Source organism: Magnolia sinica, chromosome 2 (assembly GCF_029962835.1).
Source record: "Magnolia sinica isolate HGM2019 chromosome 2, MsV1, whole genome shotgun sequence".
In the NCBI taxonomy this organism is placed as follows: Eukaryota; Viridiplantae; Streptophyta; class Magnoliopsida; order Magnoliales; family Magnoliaceae; genus Magnolia; species Magnolia sinica.
In genome coordinates this window covers 130275744-130282295 of record NC_080574.1, presented here as the reverse complement: position 1 = coordinate 130282295, position 6552 = coordinate 130275744, and the positions used below count along the sequence as shown (strand labels likewise).

Below are 6552 nucleotides of genomic sequence, written 5' to 3'. Positions count from 1 at the left end.
TTCTTTTTTTTTTGTACACACTCGCACATACACCCCCACAAACTCACGCCGTAGTGGGATTTCACCCCCTATGGGTACTCGAACCCTCAACCAGGTGTTGAAACTCCCAAGAGTCTACCCCTGGAGTAAGAGCAAGGACCCTTAGCACGTGTTTACCACCAGTGGCATGCATGTGCGAGAGTTCAGGGTCGTCCATCGGGCAGACCTTTTGTTTAATGTAGCACATCCTGAAAACAGGTCTGCTCATCAGGTAGGCCTCATGTATCTGAGGGCAAAAGGACTCAGCAAAGATAGCTTTGCACACATTCAACATACAAGCGCGTTCCACCTTATGAATGAACAATGACCTATTTTCTACCTAGGGTGAGTACATCATATGCCATGTAAGGCCTATTTGGACAATGGCCATGGAAAATGCAGTGGAATCCTTTGCAAACGGGAAACAGGGGAATCCCTTAATAATTTCGTTGTTTGGTTTGTAGTGTTATTTTCCATGTAAATGATGGAAGCTAATTGGATGAAGGGTGAGAAATGTCTCTTGTAAGTTTGAAAATCAAGGTAAGTAACTTTGAAAATCCAGGAGAAATCTACCGCCACATCTTATTTTGAGTAAAACCTTGAAAATTGATATCAATTTCCACCATTGTTTTAACATTCAACAACTGAATGATACGGGTGGCCCACACGCCTTTGGTTCCATAATGGAGATTGGAAGATCAGTTCAACGTGAACTGCTGATCTACTTATCATCTCAATCGTTTTCTGATCAAGTAAAATTTTTAGGTATAATCTATCCACGGTTGGACACAGAAGTTGACAGTTTTGGATGACCGGACCATGGGCCCCACTTGCCATAATGGAGATTCCTTGTCAAACAAAGAGCAGGAAAGTCCTGGGCACGCAATCTTTCTTGCCAAAGAGATACGTACATGTACCATACATATAAATGCTTCCAAGCACCGTATGGCTCATGAAATTGTCTACACTGGGAATCCTTTGCACCATCTGTTATTCACGGTAGGTAAAATGGCATTGAGAAATTTCCCTCCTTGAATTTCACTTTTGACCGACCAGCATAACTAAACTTTCAAAACTTTACTTTCCATTGCTATACTTTAGAGCATTTTCGGACGAGAATACCCTTGCTTTACTAAAAATTCATAACCGTGTCTTTAGATTTCTTCCTAAAATCATCTCCTCTCTTCATATTTTTTTTATTTTTTATTTTATTTTTTTTTTTTTAAAATTCTAGAAATCGTCTCCTCCCTTCATATTCCTTCCTGAAATCTCCACTTCATTTTCTTCCTTAAGAGGGATTTGAAGAGATAGAAGAGGAAGAAGATGGTGCCCCCATCCAAGAAGCCCCACATTGTAAGTATAATCAGAAAAAATTACCTAAACCCTAAACCTTGGAGCTTTTTTAAGATGAAAATACCTTTGCTATACCAAAAAGCCATCTTTATGTCTTCGTATTTCTTCATAAAATCGTCTTGTCTCTTCGTATTACTTCCTCAAATCCTCTATTTATTTTTCTTCCTGAAATCTCCACTTCATTTTCTTCATTGCATTAAACCGATTAAGTTAAAGAGGGATTTGATTCAGGCTTTGAAGGAATAAAAGAGGAAGAAGATGGTGCCTCTATCCAACAAGCCACGCATTGCAGGTATAATCATTTCGGAGAAATTCCATTTCAGTGAACTTTCACCTGTACTCGATCAATATTCGCCCTTGTCTTCGATCAATTTTTACTTGTACTCATTGAATTTTCACCTGTACTCGATCAATTTTCACTTGTACTCGTTCAATTTTCATATGTACTTGGTGAATCCTCTACTTGGTGAGTTTTCATCAGTACTTGATCAATTTTCACATGTACTTGGTTAATTTTCACCTATACTTGGTGAATTTTCACATGTACTCGATGAATTTTCACTTATGAAAAAATGACAGTTGTAAATCATCTCAAAACCTGTACTCGATGAATTTACGACGGTTAAAAACCATCTCAACACTTGCACTCGGTGAATTTTCACCTGCACTTGTTCACTTTTCACATGTAGTTGGTGAATTTTCACATGTACTCGGTGAATTTTCACACGTGAAAAAATAACAGTTAAAAACCGTCTCAACACCTGTACTCGGTCAATTTTCACCAGTAATTGGTGAATTTTCACATGTACTCAATCAATTTTCATGTCCTTGGTCAATTTTTATTTGTGAAAAAAATAAGGTTAAAAACCGTCTCAACACCTATACTCGGTGAATTTACGACGTTTGAAAACCATCTTAAGATTTGTACTCGGTGAATTTTCACCTGTACTGTGAAATTTCACGTGTGAAAGACTGACGGTTGAAAACCATCTCAAATCTCAATTGCCGACGATTTTTACCTGTACTCGGTGAAATTCACTTGTATTCGATCAATTTTCACCTATACTCGGTCAATTTCTCTATACTTGGTCAAATCTTATGTACTCTATCAAATCCTTTGTACTTGGTGAATTTCACCGAGACAACGATATTCAAAGAGAACTTGGTTAATTTTACTGCGAAAAAATAAATTCATTCTTCATTCTTGCCTCCCTCGGCCATTGTTCCAATGAAACATGAGTTCTAGATGAAAAAAAAGAGTGCAGTGACGTGAAACACGATTTCAAAATAGAAAATTCTTACGGACAAAACTCAGAAGATTCGAAGTTTATCAATGTGACCGTTTTGAATCAATGAACAGAACCCTGAGGAAGATTGCAGACGTAAAATGACAATAATTGAAGATTTTAGGAAGAAAAATGAAGAGAAAAATATAGGTTTTGGGGTATAGCCGAATGAAAGGAATATAACCCAAAAAATAAGGGTATTTTTTTCCAAAAAAAGTCAGTCCATACAACACATTTCGAAATGGAAAGTAGAGTTTTGGAGGTTTGGTCAGGCTAGCCAGTCAAAAGTGAAATTTACAGAGGGAAATTTACCAATCCCAGAGCTCCTACCCTAGGGCCGACCATGTTATGTGCATGACATACACTATATGTCAGGCGTGCCTTCCCATGTTTACCGTATAAAAAATAAATAAATAAATTCCCTGATCAAAATGTAGGTGGGCCATTACATATAACATTGTAAATTGAGGCCTAAAACATTTAAGTCCATGGCTTGTTTTCTGCCTCCGTTATATCTGTTCATATTGCTGAAGCAAGCAAACGTGAGGTTAGACTCACAGTGTTCCAACACTAAGGTCATGGGTTTGAGTAACCATTGTGGTGTAAGGTCATGGATTTGAGTACCCACTCTAGTGTATGTGGGTATGAGGGTGTCTGTGTAAAAAAAAAAAAATAAATAAAAAATAAAAAACCTGATGAACTGAGCTGGATGCAATATGCACACCAAGGTGGGCTCCACACACAAAGCTATGATTGGACTCCCCTCCACATTGTTCCTTGTGGTTTGGTCCACCGCATGAGTTGTGGGTTGGGATAAGTTTTGGTCCCATGGCCTCAAATTAAGGAATCCATATGATGGATGGAGTGGATGTCACACAAACAGCACACTGCGTGCAAACAGGTGTTATAGAGAATTAGCAGTTCTTTGTCCCCTCTTCCATTCCGCAGGTTCTTCGATTTCATCACCACCGCAAAATGCAGGATCGAGGAGGGACGGAACATGGATCTTTATATACCCAGGAAATGTTCCGCAATGAATTCTTCTTATTACTTTGAAGGATCATGCATATGTTCAGATAAATATTGGACATTTGGATGAGAGTGGCATGTATACGGACCACTTCACCACCTTTGCGCTTCGTGGTTTTGTCTGAGCTCAGGGAGTTGCCGACAGCGTTCTCGATAGGCTCTGGCAGAAGAAGAAAGCTGAAATTCGTCAGTAGTATTGCTGCCGATTTTTCTGTGCTATTCTCCTGTGAGGACTACAAAGATGATGAAACCCATTTGAGCTTTCTTTCTATTTGAATGCCTTTAGTATACTTTGAATGTAGCAGTGTCCCTTTTGCATTTGTGTCTAAGATGGTGAAACCCAGATGAGCTTTCAATCTATTACAATGCATGCCTTGGTAAGCTTTCATACTGGAAAAAAGAAAAAAGAAAAAAAAAAAGAAAAAAAAAAGAAAAAGAAGAAGAAGAGAGGGTGTTATACAGAATTCTCTTCTACCTATGTTGCTACTCGTGCCCACATCCAGAGATGGTCAGATAACCGGCACTGACCATCCTCTCACAATTGGGAACTAATGATCAGAAATAACCTAAAGGCAAGATACCACAACTTGCATAAGTACGTCTCCTGCCAACATGCCACTTGCATTAGAATATATGTATAGATGTATCATGAACTAAATCTTTTAATCATTAGAATATTGGATTTTTGGACTTTAAATAGACAGTTATAGAAATGGAAAATATCCTAGTCCTTTTTCGCCAAATAAGTATCCACAAATTAGAAGTTAGGATTGCTTAACCAATTTATTTTTGGGACTGTGAGTTATCAGTTTTTGGTTCCATAGTTTAATTATTTTAATTTGAGTTAATGTACGCACATATGTATGAAGCATCATATTCTGGCGCCACAGTATAATACAACTCTCCTGAATTATTGGGTACGGCCCACCAACCAAAAACCACGCTGAATGGTAAATTCAAACAAGCAATATTTGTATTTGAATGTGAATAGCTGAATAGAAAAATTTTCAATGGCTCACATTCAACTCTTTGAAATTGATGCTCATAATGAACATTTAAAAATAAAAATAAAAAATGGTCTGTTCTGATTTTATGATCATATCTACATGTGGAGCTTCTTGAGGCGGTGGATGTTGGTGGGCTAATCTTAGTTCATTAAAAAAAAATTAAAAATGGCATGCTGTTTTCTCGATCAAGCATTTTTTATTAATTGCAGAGTGATGGGCCTTGATTATTGATATCAAGCCCAGCCTATCGTTTCTCATATAACCAGCAACAAAAAAGTGAGCCGACGAGAACATCTACACCTGCACACATGACAACTTGTAAGGAACATGTGAAATCCGAGTCGTGCATCAAGTGGGATCCATGATTACCATGGCGATTGAAGATGACGGGGTATGTGCATGTGGATCACCGCCGCTCTCCGGATTGCTTCTTCAGTCTCTCCTGGTGCAAATTACTTCTGCATTTTTTCATTTTCTTAAGGATGTCACATCCAGGAATGCCAAGGCCGTGGTTGGGCATCACTCAGTTTCATTTTCCATTAAATCGCAACCCTTGAGGCAGTTCTTTTGGAAATTTCACATGTTCCTTACAATGCAACGGAAACTTCCGGGCACCTCGGGCGGTAGGGGCATTGACAGAGGGAGTAATGGAAATTTCCTCTTTGCTTTCAGTGATGGCTACAGGCTCGGAACCAATGCAAAAACTGAGGCTCATGTGCTTCTTGAGGGCCTTTCCCAAGGGGTTACCAGAGGCTTCGACAAAATCTTAGTGGAATGTGACTCCAAGACTATTATAGATTTAGTAAACTAGGATAGGCCATCAATTCGGTCCCAGTGGTATGTCTGGGCTCATATTAATTCCCTTATAAGGAAAGCTGAGGTCAAGATAATATTCACCCTTCGGTAAGTTAACTGCGTAGCAGACTCCTTGGCTGGACTAGTCAGCGAAGAGCAGGTTCCTAGATCATTTCTCTCATTGGCGGAGCTGCCAATGACAGTTTGTGGTGCTTTCTTCTTGGATCTGGTGGGGATGGGTTCAATTAAGGAAATTGGCCGCAGGTAGTAATGCTTTAAAGCTTGAGGCCCGGAGTTATTTTTGCCCTCACGGGGCCTCCATCTTGTGTACCCCGCTTGTAAAGCCCTTGTTCTCTTGTTAAAGAAATTTCAGTTTCTTCTTTAAAAAATAAAATAATTTATTTATTTATTTATTTATTTTTGAAAAAAAGGGATCACCCATGGGAAAAAAAGTGCTAGCAAGATAGCGCGATTGTCTGCCTCCAACATAATGTGTTCAATAAAATGAAAATATGAGCCATTTGTGAGAAAGAGCTTCCATGAAATTCAGGTTTGATGCCTTAGTTGGGTTACCATTTTTACTTGAGTATTAACCGTTGGTTCACTTCTGACAATGGAGATGAATGGTTTGAACCCGCTTTTCATATTTCACACTTAGTTCATATGATGGGCAATCTAGGTTGTTCATATGAATGGAAATATCCTACTGTAACTACGTACGTGCTTTCCTCACTCAATGGACACCAAAATTAACGATTAAGGGGCTGATTTGTCAATTAGGCTACTTTTACAATAATCTAATGGCTGAAATTCAATGTGTATAGTAAATTTATGATACATAACCATGATATAAAATTTCACATCAAACAGATCATGAGAACCATATAATCTAGAATTCAAAGGTTTAGGTTAATGGCATTTTTGTAATTATTGCTGATATGAGAGTTTTGAAAAATCTAATGGTTCTACATGGTTATAGGTATGTTTCTAAACAAATCTTACAAAAGAATTTATAACTAAATCATTATGAATAAAGAATTATTCACCAAATTAATTAAGGGAAG

The 6552-nt window shown here is 38.1% G+C and overlaps 1 pseudogene; it reads left to right on the top strand.

Annotated features, from left to right (window-relative positions):
• The first annotated feature begins 531 nt into the window (after positions 1–531).
• Positions 532–4004, top strand: LOC131227826 (small ribosomal subunit protein eS21-like; annotated as a pseudogene).
• The last annotated feature ends 2548 nt before the right edge of the window (positions 4005–6552 follow it).